This window comes from Brachyhypopomus gauderio, chromosome 3 (assembly GCF_052324685.1).
Source record: "Brachyhypopomus gauderio isolate BG-103 chromosome 3, BGAUD_0.2, whole genome shotgun sequence".
Lineage (NCBI taxonomy): Eukaryota > Metazoa > Chordata > Actinopteri > Gymnotiformes > Hypopomidae > Brachyhypopomus > Brachyhypopomus gauderio.
In genome coordinates, this window is record NC_135213.1 from 2,753,646 (window position 1) to 2,767,604 (window position 13,959).

Consider the following 13,959-nt stretch of genomic DNA (forward strand, 5'->3'; position numbering starts at 1 on the left):
CCCCCCCCGCTCTCTCTCTCTCTCTCTCTCTCTCTCTCTCTCTCTCTCTCTCTCTCTCTCTCTCTCTTTCACATGCCCACAGACACCTTCTCTCACTAACTTTGTTTCCCCTCCTCCTCTAGATAATATGGTGGATAAGACTAAACTGGAGATCAGTGAGGCCAAGGTCATAGAGCTAGAGAAGAAGGTAAACAGAATCACACACACACGCACACACACACACACACACACACACACACACACACACACACACACACACACATACACACACACACACACACACACACACACACACACACACACACACACACACACGGCTTGCACATGCACATAGACATCTCACATTTCCAAGGTCACATGCTCACCCATCACTTTTCAACACTGCTGAATATTTTACATATAATCAAACTTTCTCAGCATACCAGCTCTAAGCTCACATACACCCCCGGCACCACACATAAAAGACATTTGTTGAATTTAAAAAAGTGCTAATTTAAGCTTTTATGGCTGCTGGTTTGCTGTCGTCTACATTTGATGTTGTGAAAGGGGTGAGTAGAGTGCTAACACAGCCATGTCTTCAGCAGGGGTTCACCACGACTTTCTTGGTTTCCCTCATGACCAGAGATGTAATAATTCTCCCTCCCCCCCCTCCCTGTCTTTCTGGCTATTTCTCTCTACATATATTTCAGATTGAGAAATTGTCTAAGGATCTCGAGGAAGCCAAGTCTGAACTCCTGACAAAAGTCCCAACAGTCCCCATACCTCCACCCCCTCCTCCACCAGGCATACCTCCTCCACCTCCACCCTTACCTGGCCAAACAGCTTGGCCTATGGCCCCGCCTCCCCCACCATTACCTGGCCAAGCCACGCCCCCACCTCCACCTCCGTTACCTGGCCAAGCAGCCGTACCTCCACCCCCTCCTCTACCAGGCATGCCTCCCCCACCTCCACCTTTACCAGGGATGTCAGTACCCCCACCCCCTCCACCTTTACCAGGGATGTCAGTACCCCCACCCCCCTCCACCTTTACCAGGGATGTCAGTACCCCCACCCCCTCCACCTTTACCAGGGATGTCAGTACCCCCCACCCCCTCCACCTTTACCCGGGCAGGGAGCTATGATGCCTCCGCCGCCCCCTCCTTTGCCCGGTGGTCCTGGCATGCCTCCACCTCCACCTCCGCCCCCAGGATGTCCGGGTATGCCACCGCCTCCACCAATCGGCATGCTTGGGATGCCTCCCCCTCCCCCCGGGGGGTTTGGAGGCTGGGCCCCCGCACCTCCACAGCTCCCCTTCGGCCTCCAGCCCAAGAAGGAGTACAAGCCTGAGGTGCAGCTCAAGCGAGTCAACTGGAGCAAGGTGTGTGTGTGTGTGTGTGTGTGTGTGTGTGTGTGTGTGTGTGTGTGTGTGTGTGTGTGTGTGTGTGTGTGGAGGTATGTGGGCAGGTCTATATGTGTATTACAGAACTACAGGTCAGTTCATATAACGTGTACCGCCAAATTGTTTAGCCGTAGCTGTGTGTATGTCCAGGGACGTGGGGGTGTGTGTGACACTCTGATAGCATGTTACATGTATGTGTATGAACCATGTGTGATTATTAGTCCTACAGCTTTTTCCTCCTCCTCTCTCTCTTGTTCTCTGGCTCGTTCTCACCCTTATGCAAGAGTTAAAACATCAAAACCTTCTACCTCCCCCTATAGCCCCATATAGCCCCCATACTCAAATAGCGGCTATCTATTTCTGGCCCGCGAGCTGTTTTGAAAAGTGTTTTTTTTACGGAATCTTTTTTTTCAATCGCGCTATCCGCTCTTATTTTGAAATCGCGCCCCGCGATCTCAAGACGATGCCGGGGATTGCCATTATGGCAACAACAAACAGGTAGCAGACGCCCAAATGCGTTTGCCCCCCCCCCCTGTCGACAGTTTACGTTCTCTAACCCACCCCAGAACCGGCCACGTTCCCCAACCCAACCAAGCGGGCGGGGGGTCAGTTCTTGAAACAACCTGATTAAAGTTTTAAACATTTAACACTTGTCTAATTAGCTGAAAATTAATCTGCTAATTAAGGCAGCTCCTGCTGTGATCAGATCTCCTGTATGGAAGGAGAAGATCGGGTGGTAAATAAAATCCAGACAGCCGGAATGAAAAAGCAATGGAGAGACACAGAGAGGGGAGATTAGAGCGAGGAGAGAGAGAGACCTAGAGGGGAGATTAGAGCGAGGAGAGAGAGACAGAGTGGGGAGATTAGAATGAGGAGAGAGAGAGAGATGGAGTGGGAGATTAGAGCGAGGAGAGAGAGAGAGACAGAGTGGGAGATTAGAGCGAGGAGAGAGAGACAGAGTGGGGAGATTAGAGCGAGGAGAGAGAGAAAGACGGCGTGGGAGATTAGAGCGAGGAGAGAGAGAGAGACGGAGTGGGGAGATTAGAGCGAGGAGTGCTATCTCGTCTGCTGTTTCCAGAGTGTATTGGATCTTTTGTCCCATTTTGGTCCTTTAATGAGTTTCAGCCCCCTCTCCACACCCCACTTCAGTCCCTCTCACCATGACATTGGTGTGCAGTCTGTATGTGAGGTCGTGTCTGTGTTGGGCTCTAATCTCCTGCAGTTTTCATGCGCTCCTTTCCTGCTCTCACTTCTAGGATTCAGTGCTGGTATCCTGATCGTTTGTATGAGGGGAGATGTACTCATTTGTGGGCTGTAGTGATGGACAGGCATTGGGGGGAATGTGTTGTGATAGTGTTGTGATGGTGTTGGCTGTAGATCAGGCCTGAGGATCTGTCTGAGAGCAGCATCTGGGTCAAGGCGAAGGAGGAACGCTTCGAGAGCAAAGAACTCTTCTCCAAACTCACTCTCACCTTCACTTCCCAGACCAAGGGTGAGTCGTTACCTTTTTTTTTGTTTGTGTGTGTGTGTGTGTGTGTGTGTGTGTGTGTGTGTGTGTATGTGTGTACTAGTTTGTCTTGGTGGGCATGTTTTGTATGCCTCTTCTCAATATATCACCTCACATCCCCCTCTGTCTGATCTCCTCAGTAGATCACCTCACACCCCCCCCCCCCCCCCGTCTTGATCATCTCCTCAATATATCACCTCACACCCCCCTCTGTCTTGATCATCTCCTCAATATATCACCTCAAATCCCCCCTCTGTCTGATCATCTCAGTAGATCACCTCACATCTCCCCTCTGTCTGATCATCATCTCAGTAGATCACCTCACATCTCCCCTCTGTCTGATCATCATCTCAGTAGATCACCTCACATCTCCCCTCTGTCTGATCATCTTCTCAGTAGATCACCTCACATCCCCCCTCTGTCCATCATTAGTCTTTTTTTAGCTACAGTTATAAATATCAGATTATAAAGTAGAAAATATCTGCATCTCTCACAAACGGCTCTCTCCCTCATGTTCTCTTTCCTTCCATCATATGTAGCCATAAAAGACCAGGAGAAAGTGGATGGAAAGGCAGCTCAGAAGAAGAAGGTGAAGGAGTTGAAGGTTCTCGACTCCAAAACTTCCCAGAACCTCTGTGAGTACGGGTTCATGACCTTTGATCTCTCACCTTCCTGCATGTGTGCTGGCAGACTGCTGATGAACAGTGTTGTGGGCCATAGAGATGGGCCATAGCAACGAGCCAACACTTACCTGCTGTTATTTTAATTTCACTGTAATGAATCGAGCTGAAGCTTAACAAGAAACTGCTACTGGTTTGTCTGATTGTGTGTGTGTGTGTGTGTGTGTGTGTGTGTGTGTGTGTGTGTGTGTGTGTGTGTGTGGAGCAGCTATCTTCCTGGGGTCAAACAGAATGCCGTATGAGCAGATCAAAAATGTGATTCTAGAAGTTAACGAGAAGGTGCTCACTGAAAACATGGTGCAGGTGGGTGTGCATGTTTGTTTGGTACTTCACCAGTGCTTCACATATGCAGTAAGATCTCATTTCAATCAATCAATCAATCACATTTTATTTATATAGCGCTTTTTACAACAGTTGTTGTCACAAAGCAGCTTTACAAGTGCCGAGTCCTAGCCCCCAGTGAGCAAGCCAAGGGCCACAGTGGCAAGGAAAAACTTGGGGGGGGAAAAAGGGGGGGAACCCATCCTCCTCTGGCCGACACCGGTCACCATGACAACAACAACAATTTAGACAGAAGGAAATATAGAAAAGGAAAAAGATGTAATAATGTCCATCATGGTGTAGGCATCCGGTTAGGAGGTGGCCGGCCCAGGATGGATCGCTTGTCTCTCCTCATCTCATTATTCCTCAAGCAGGCGGGCAGCCATGTGGAGAAATGAAACAGGGAAAATTAGCTCTGTATGAGGAAATATACAGGACAGATAAAATTAAACACATTTCTGGAGTGTGGCAGCAACTCCGGCATTAAGTTAATATATTACAGCCTAGCTAAAAAAGGCAGAACCAGAAGGTAACATAGACTTGGGGGCATTCTGAGACAATGGCATCCATCCACTGCACTGTCAACAAACTTGAGTGACCTCAAGCAGTGACAGGACGACAGCACCAGCGCCCCAGTCTACCATAAAACCCTTCGTCTATGAACCCCTGGATCTGTACCTTTATCTAAGGGGGATATTAATTATCAAACGCTAGACTAAATAAGTGGGTTTTCAACCTAGACTTAAAGATTGTGACTGTGTCAGAGTCCCGGATGCATTTTGGAAGGTTGTTCCAAAGCTGGGGGGCCTTACAAGAAAAGGCTCTTCCCCCTGCTGTTACCTTGTTAATTTGTGGAACTAATAAAAGGCCAGTACCCTGTGATCTTAGTGGACGTGGGGGTTCATAATAGGAAATAAGTTCCTGGAGGTATTCAGGAGCAAGCCCATGCAGTGCTTTATAAGTTAATAAAAGAATTTTAAAGTCAATACGGAATTTAACTGGGAGCCAATGGAGGGCTGATAGGACTGGTCTGATATGCTGAAATTTTCTAGTTCTGGTCAGAACTCTGGCTGCGGCATTTTGAACTATTTGAAGTTTATTTAGATTCCTATTTGAACATCCTGACAGTAGTGAGTTACAGTAATCTAATCTAGCTAACAAAGGCGTGCATCAATTTTTCTGCATCATCCTGTGATAATGCATTTCTTAACTTGGCAATGTTGCGGAGATGTAGAAAAGCTATCCTAGTAGTATTATCTATGTATTTATCAAATGATAGGTCAGAGTCGAGTATGACGCCTAGGTTTTTGGCTACTTTATCATTTGTATCTGATCATGTGTGTGTGTGTATGTGTGTGTGTTTCAGAGTTTGCTGAAGTTGTTGCCTAAGCAGGAACAGTTGAGTGCATTATTAGAGCTCAAGGATGAGTATGATGATCTTGCAGAGTCAGAACAGTTTGGAGTAGTGGTGGGTACACACACGGGTACACACACACACACACACACATACACACACACACACACACACACACACACACACACACACACACACACACACACACACACACACACACACACACACACACACACACACGTCTCTGTCTTAAATTTTTGGTTCAGTGCCAAATACCTGTCATTTTTCACTGTTACATTCTCTTCATTGTATGTTTTGCATTTTCATTCAGACAATAATTTCAAATATTGTCCATCTAATGAAGTCACAGAATGTCGGTGCTGGCCCTAGTGAGCAATACAGGTGTCAGAAGAACTTTGTGCTGCTTTCACTAAGTGAAGCTAGAAGGAATGAGCTTGTATGTGTGTGTGTGTGTGTGTGTGTGTGTGTGTGTGTGTGTGTGGTGTGTGTGTGTGTGTGTGTGTGTGTGTGTGTGTGTGTGTGTGTGTGTGTGTATGTGTGTGTGTGTGTGGTGTGTGTGTGTGTGTGTGTGTGTGTGTGTGTGTGTGTGTGTGTGTGTGTGTGTGTGTGTGTGTGTGTGTGTGTGTGATCTCTCCCTGGTCCTCCGTCCTCCAGATCAGTTCAGTGAAGAGACTGAAGCCCCGCCTCACTGCCATCCTGTTCCGCCTGCAGTTTGACGAGCAGGTGAACATCTTGAAGCCAGATATCGTTGCCGTGACGGCAGCGTGCGAGGAGCTGAGGCAGAGCAAGAACTTTGCCAACCTCCTGGAGATCATCCTGCTGCTGGGCAACTTCATGAACGCAGGATCCCGTAACGCCAATGCATTCGGTTTCAACATCAGCTACCTGTGCAAGGTGTCTCGCTCTTATATACACTCACACTCACACACACACACACACACACACACACACACACACACACACACACACACACACACACACACACACACACACACATGTGTGTGTGTATGCATGATGCAGCATACAGTGAATGTACCTATTGCTTAATGGTTGTTTATAGAGGCATTAACACACCCTGCTCACCCCCCCCCCCCCCCCCCCCCCCCCCTTTACTGCAGCTACGGGATACTAAGTCAGCAGACCAGAAGCAGACTCTTCTGCACTTCCTGGCAGACCTGTGTCAGGAGAAGCACCCTGAAGTCATGCACTTCACAGATGAGCTAATCCACCTGCAGAAGGCCAGCCGAGGTGCACACACACACACACACACACACACACACACACACGCACACACACACACACACACACACACACACTCGTACATAGTCTTTTGGCACTCATGCTTATTAATCATGATTAAAGCACTAAGTAGCACCATGCACATAAATCATACATGTAAAGATCTGTCATAAAGAACCATGTCAAGGACACCGCAAATAACAAAGAAAAAAATGTTGCAGAAACTGTGTAGTCTTCTGTCTTTTCAGAGAAATGGAATAAGTCAGCATCTCTGTTTCTTTGCAGTGTTTGCAGAGGCCCTGCAGAAAGATCTGGAACAAATGGGGAAGCAGATCAAGAGTCTGGAGAAGGACATAGAGACGTTCCCTCCACCCCAGAATGACAAGGACATGTTTGTGGAGAAGATGACAATATCCTTTCCCTGACTGCCAGCACGGCAGGCCTCGGTGTCTCAGTTTGTGTCCGTGTTTGTGAAGGAGTCTGAGTGCAGTGACACTGTTGAACATCAGGACGTTTCCCCTGGACACACCAGTCATGAGGTCACGTCCTGCTGGGTGACTGAGCGGAAGTCCGCTGTGTGAATGACAGGAACCTTCTAGTACAGGGGTACTCAACTGGCGGACCGCGGTCCGGATCCGGACCCGAACGCAGTCCTGTCCGGACCCAATCTCATTCCTGATTAACTGGATACGGACCAAAACAAAACCGTAGCATATATTTAAGGGCTATTGAAAAAACACTCCGTCACGAGTGTTACGTTCGCCACCCCCGCTCAACAACTTACGTTCGCCACCCCCGCCGCACCGGACCTCAGGTCACAGGTATCTGCCAAAATTGGACCGCGGACAAATTTAGTTGAGTACGCCTGTTCTAGTATATGTTTAGAAACGGCTTTTGTGATTGTTCAGTGTCTGTAGTTTCATTTGAGAGAAGAAGCATTTCAGGATGACTTTTATTTAAATCAAAGCACATTAACAGATGAAGGAAAGCTTTTTTTTGCCTATTTTGACTATTATTATTATTACAGTAATAATTATTATTGTTTGCCTTTTATCCCTACTATTTAAAAAATTATTCGTATTGACTAGATGACTTGATTAGGTTGATGGCTATTATAAAGGCATGTTGTAGAAGTTGACTGTTGTCCTGTATAGTGTGTAGTGTCACTGACCTCTGTCCAGCGTGGCGTTACTGACCTCTGTCCAGTGTAGTGACGTGTAGGTGGTGCTTGGCCCTTGTTTGTTCTTTAACTTGGCCTACAGTTTTGTGGTGAGCGCACAAGAGCAGTTTGAGGAGCTGGAACTGATGCACAAAAACATGAACAGGCAGTACGAAGACCTGGCCAAGTACCTGGTCTTTGACATCAAGAAGATGACCCCCGAGAAGCTGTTCGGTGACCTCAACATCTTCAGGAACATGTTCCAGGTAAGGTCGTAGGTCACCGTTGACCAACTCTTATGAGCCCAGTATGACATTTATGGTTCTGATTGTTCTTCCACAAGGTTTGTACAGTTCTGAGCTGTAACGCTTCCTGTGCAGATGTAGATATTGACATTCCTGAGCTAAGTGTAGTTTGATTGCATTTTTGAAATACCGCAGTGTGTGTGTGGGAGAGAGAGAACGCCAGCGTGTGGTTAGGCTATTCTGTCTGTCTGGGCTGTTTATAGTAATAAACGCAGATATCTGCTCCCTTCTTTTCCGTATAAAACATCCAGACACACAAACGCACCAAAGCACAAGCAAAATGAGCACATGCTAGTGCATAGACAGGAAGATTTTAGTGAAGAAACGTGAAAAAGTTATTTGTTTTTTGGTACGGTTGCATATTTGTGTGTGTGTGTGTGTGTGGTCCGTTACAGCAAGCTGTGATTGAGAACCAGAAGCGCAAGGAGTCTGAGGAGAGGATGCACAAGGCGAAGCTGGCACGGGAAAAGGCGGAGAAGGAGAAGGAGGAGCGTCAGAAGAGGACGAACGCGGGCCAGATCCTCAACATCAACGGCGGTATGACACACGAGCCCTGCTGCGTCTGCATGACGCTGGAGAAGGGGGAGTCCTCTGGGAATGTGCTTGTTTGAGTCTGGAGCGCTGGTGTAGTTCTCATCATTCACCACTGAAGGCAGTCATAGTCCATGAAATCTCAGTAGGAGAGTCGTCTGTGTGTGTGTGTGTGTGTGTGTGTGTGTGTGTGTGTGTGTGTGTGTGTGTGTGTGTGTGTGTGTGCGCCTGTATGAGAGAATTGCCATTTTTTTTGCTCCTAATCCCTTTTCCATAACTGCTGCGCACAGGCGTCCTCTGCATTTACCCATCTGTGCAATTAGAACACACACACACGCATGGGCTAGGGCTGCCCACCGCTCTGGGCACGTGTGATCCACAGCCCCCTAGTAATCACTAGTGTGTGTGTGTGTGTGTGTGTGTGTGTGTGTGTGTGTGTGTGTTCTAACTGCACAGATGGGTAAAAAGTGGAGGACAAATTTCGATTGCGATGAAAAATTACAATTGACAAAAATATGGCACATTACCTCTGAGAGGTTTTTACAAAAATGTGACAACCAATTTATTAAATGTTTTGAAAATTAGAGATAAAAGTTTAATTACAATATGATATAAAAATATAAAACGCCATACTCATAAAGTGTTAAAATGTGAAAATAGAATAAATTAAGAATTTAGAGGAATAGAAATTCACTGTAGTGCTTCTAGAGGGGAAAAAAGTACAAGCAGGAAAGATTAAATCAGGGTGCTAATTAAACCCCATATCTCCCCCTTACCTCTCATTAACGCCCATACAGGAAAGATTAAATCAGGGTGCTAATTAAACCCCATATCTCCCCCTTACCTCTCATTAACGCCCATACAGGAAAGATTAAATCAGGGTGCTAACTAAACCCCATATCTCCCCCTTACCTCTCATTAACGCCCATACAGGAAAGATTAAATCAGGGTGCTAACTAAACCCCATATCTCCCCCTTACCTCTCATTAACGCCCATACAGGAAAGATTAAATCAGGGTGCTAATTAAACCCCATATCTCCCCCTTACCTCTCATTAACGCCCATACAGGAAAGATTAAATCAGGGTGCTAACTAAACCCCATATCTCCCCCTTACCTCTCATTAACGCCCATACAGGAAAGATTAAATCAGGGTGCTAACTAAACCCCATATCTCCCCCTTACCTCTCATTAACGCCCATACAGGAAAGATTAAATCAGGGTGCTAATTAAACCCCATATCTCCCCCTTACCTCTCATTAACGCCCATACAGGAAAGATTAAATCAGGGTGCTAACTAAACCCCATATCTCCCCCTTACCTCTCATTAACGCCCATACAGGAAAGATTAAATCAGGGTGCTAACTAAACCCCATATCTCCCCCTTACCTCTCATTAACGCCCATACAGGAAGCCACCATGGATGTGGGCCATTGCCATGGATACAGGCTATGCAGGAATAGTGTCTTGAAACATCCCAGTATGGGATGTAGGCGACTTTGAACGTGGCCTTAACTGTAGAACTCTGTTAACACTCCTTGCTTATCCCAGTTTACGTTGGATACCTGCTCGGCCACACGTGTGTGTGCACGCCTGCGTGTGTGTATGCATGCTGTATGGTTTAGAGTACTGGAGTGTTAGTTACAGGTGTTATTTGTTGAGTGCACCATGTGGATTTGTGATATCGGTGGCGGTTTGTGTGTGCTCTTGTGGAGAAGCCAACCGGGCCTTGAACTTCCACAATGTCTCCCTTTGCATGCGTTTGTTTTGCGTGTTTGCTTTGTATGTATGAAAACAGAACATGAGACTTTGATGTGTGTAGACATTTACTACTGCATCATACAGAGGTGTCACCTACAGGCAAACTGGGCTCACCATTTTAAAATGAACTGCTTCAACAAATGTATTACGCTCATTGTTTTTTTTTTTGTACAAAATTGTATGTTTAAGAAGAGCAAAATGACGCCTGTGCTTACACTAACACACTAAAGAGAGTAAAATTATGCCTGTGCTTACACTAACTCACTAAAGAGAGTAAAATTATGCCTGTGCTTACACTAACTCACTAAAGAGAGTGAAATTACACCTGCGCTTACACTAACTCACTAAAGAGAGTAAAATGTCCCTCGTCTTGCCCGTTTAGGTTATCCTGAAATGTCTACCAGGAACCAAATGTTTATGCCAAACAAATATTTCAAAACATTGCAGCATGCAGTAAATGGTACTGAAATCAGAGTAAATCGGATTTATTGTCCGTCCTGTACAGGTTACTCTCTCACCTCTGTATGTGCCTCCTCTTTTTCTCTTGCTCTCTTAGCCAATCGGAGACGAGCAGGCCATGCAGTGACAAACATTCTCGCCAAAGAACTGCTGCAAGAAGACACTCCATCCAGTGCCGCCTCCAAAAAGAAACGATTGGACACTGAAAGCAGGAAGGCGGAGCCAGTGGAAGACATGGGTTCACTGGAGGATCTCTTGGACAGTGCCCTTTCACGTTCAAGTTAGCACGATCCTACAGTGCTTGGGGTCTAAAAATGAGGGCTGGGCTCTCTTTGACCCCTAGAGAAAGTCTTCAGGGCATACCATTGGCCCCTTTCACAGATGCGCTGTTCTCTTTCGGCTTTCTTGTGCACTTGAATACTACTGGAGCAGATGCATCTGCTATTTCTCTTGAGGGTGTTACTTCAGTACTTGTACAACATGAACAGTTTCTCTTCTGTATGTGTGCAGAAAGTTAAGGCTGTGTCCTGATCCTGCTGTCAGCACGTAACATAGCCGCAGCATCCAGAGACTGGTCCTGTGGCCGCTCTCTGCATCTCTCAGCTGCTTGAGCCAGACGGGCCCAGCACTCTGTTCACACCTTCTGCTGAGATGACGTTCGATGTTTCAGGCCTGCTGTTTCTGCTCCAGGGGAAGATCTCTCTTCCCCTCGTCACTTCAACACATGCAGGCAGCTTCTTTTACAACAGTACTTTATGGAGGTGTCTGACGAAGATCTGGCAGCGATGTGGTCTTTGCACACTGCCTGAACAGTTGAGCTTGTATGAAGAGCACTTTGCAGTCATTTGACCTACGGACGGTTCGCCTGTGTATCTGCATACGTTCTAGCTTGCTAAAGAGCTTTGGTTTTCTTTATGTGCCATTGCCATGAGCACACCTCTTGTGCATAGTTTCATCTCTTCCCATTTCTAGATGTTCAGCTCTGATCAAATTACTGATTCAGCCCTGTTGTTAAGAGCTTTGGACTTTGGTTATGGTTTATTCTTGAAAATGAAAGCTTCTGAGATTTAGGAGGTCTTGATTTTTACCAGGCTAGATGTATTCAGGCCTGCTGTTTCTGCTCCAGGGGAACGTCTCTCTTCCCCTTGTCACTTCAACACATTGGCATCGGGAAATGTTTTGGGCTGCACTGAGTGGCTGCACTGAATGAATCAAAGTGCACATCTCTGTGCTTCTCGTCGGTGGCCTGAAGAGGCAGCTTCTTTTACAACAGTACTTTATGGAGGCGTCTGACGAAGATCTGGCAGCGATGTGGTCTTTGCACACTGCCTGAACAGTTGAGCTTGTATGAAGAGCACTTTGCAGTCATTTGACCTACGGACGGTTCGCCTGTATATCTGCATACGTTCTAGCTTGCTAAAGAGCTTTGGTTTTCTTTATGTGCCATTGCCATGAGCACACCTCTTGTGCATAGTTTCATCTCTTCCCATTTCTAGATGTTCAGCTCTGATCAAATTACTGATTCAGCCCTGTTGTTAAGAGCTTTGGACTTTGGTTATGGTTTATTCTTGAAAATGAAAGCTTCTGAGATTTAGGAGGTCTTGATTTTTACCAGGCTAGATGTATTCAGGCCTGCTGTTTCTGCACCAGGGGAAGATCTCTCTTCCCCTTGTCACTTCAACTCATTGGCTGTATGTATAAATCAAAAACATATAGTCTGAATGACTTCCGCCCTGTTGCGCTAACATCTGTCATCATGAAGTGCTTCGAGAAGCTGGTGCAGAGTCGTGTCATTGCCTGTCTGCCAGCCAACCTGGACCCTCTTCAATTTGCCTACAAAGCAAAGAGATCCACAGCGGACGCCGTGGTGACAACTCTACACACTGCGCTGACCCACTTGGAGCAGCTAGGGAGTTATGCCAGACTGCTCGGCCTTTAATACCATCCTCCCACATAGACTGGTATCCAAGCTGTCAGATCTAGGACTCCCATCACAGGTATGCAACTGGATACTGGACTTCCTGTCAGGTCACTCCCAGAGGGTCAGATTGGGTCCTCACATCTCCACGGCTCTCTTTCTCAACACAGGGACACCGCAGGGCTGTGTGCTTAGCCCACTCCTCTACAGCCTCTATACATATGACTGCGTCGCTACCCACCACAGCAACAAGGTCATCAAGTTTGCAGATGATACCACAGTGGTCGGGCTCATCTCAGACAGGGCAAGCCTACAGGAACGAGGTAGTGTAATAGTCTTCTAATTGGATGCTCTAAATAGTCCATAAAGAAGCTACAACTTGTACAAAATGCTGCAGCTAGAGTCCTAACTAAGGCTAGTGTAACGGGTTCAACAATGGCAGTGGGGTTTTGTATATTCTTTGGACCAGATCTAGGCTCGTGAAAGAGCTGGTAAGCTTTGGAGGACAAATTCAGTGACTCAGACCATGTAAATAAAAATTTAATTTGGGGATCTTACAAACCTGGAGATTATCAGCACATCAGTAAATAATGCACATGGATTAGGTGAATGGGTAGACAGAATAAATAAATAAATAAAAACATACATGTGTGTGTGTGGGTGCGCATGTGTGTGTGTCTCAGTCCAGTTCCGTAGTATTCTCTTCTGCATGCAATTGCTTTATCTCTTTTTCAGGACTTGGCTCGCCACTCCTTACCGGAGAAATCAGAACTCAAGAAGGGCACCTGTGGATGGGGTGTCCTGCTATCAGAGCTGGTAATCACTCAAGGCTCCGCACATGCAAGAAACCTGACAGGAGGCATCAGGACCATTCAAGTTGAAGCCACAGGGAAAGGGATTCCACACTATGACCCTGCTTGACGTCTCAAGGCTCCAATAAAACCTGATCTGTACACCAAATAGGCATAAAGTCACGTTTTTCCCAACATAGCACAATCATGTACACACACATATATACCACATACAACAAATAAATTTTGTAACAATTCAAATGAATCATATAACTTCAATTCACAGGAAAATAAATAGGCAATATGACAATAACCATATTAACTGTTGTTGCGCTTAACCTTTTCTTACCTCAGCGCAGCGTGTTCGTTGATTGCAAAAGAAAACATTACCAGTCTTGTCTTTAGCCTTTTATTAAAAAATACACATAGGCCTATTAATTAATACAGAGATCTCTGGAGAGCTCACATTACCTAATCATGTCACCCCTTGTGCAGCTCTGAAGCTGTCTGCTCTCTTCACCATTATATATGCTTTC

The 13,959-nt window shown here is 46.3% G+C and overlaps 1 pseudogene across 1 annotated transcript in view; it reads left to right on the plus strand.

The window, feature by feature from the left end:
• LOC143509987 (protein diaphanous homolog 1-like) overlaps positions 1–13,569 on the plus strand; it is a 20,933-nt pseudogene extending 7,364 nt beyond the window's left edge. The window contains exons 13-26 of the transcript XR_013129860.1: positions 123–187; positions 690–1,357; positions 2,756–2,870; positions 3,425–3,520; positions 3,774–3,868; positions 5,253–5,354; positions 5,916–6,155; positions 6,380–6,509; positions 6,786–6,910; positions 7,761–7,925; positions 8,360–8,501; positions 10,812–12,711; positions 12,803–12,955; positions 13,368–13,569. The product of XR_013129860.1 is annotated as a protein diaphanous homolog 1-like (transcript). The remainder of the gene's footprint in view (positions 1–122; positions 188–689; positions 1,358–2,755; positions 2,871–3,424; positions 3,521–3,773; positions 3,869–5,252; positions 5,355–5,915; positions 6,156–6,379; positions 6,510–6,785; positions 6,911–7,760; positions 7,926–8,359; positions 8,502–10,811; positions 12,712–12,802; positions 12,956–13,367) is intronic.
• Positions 13,570–13,959: the final 390 nt, after the last annotated feature.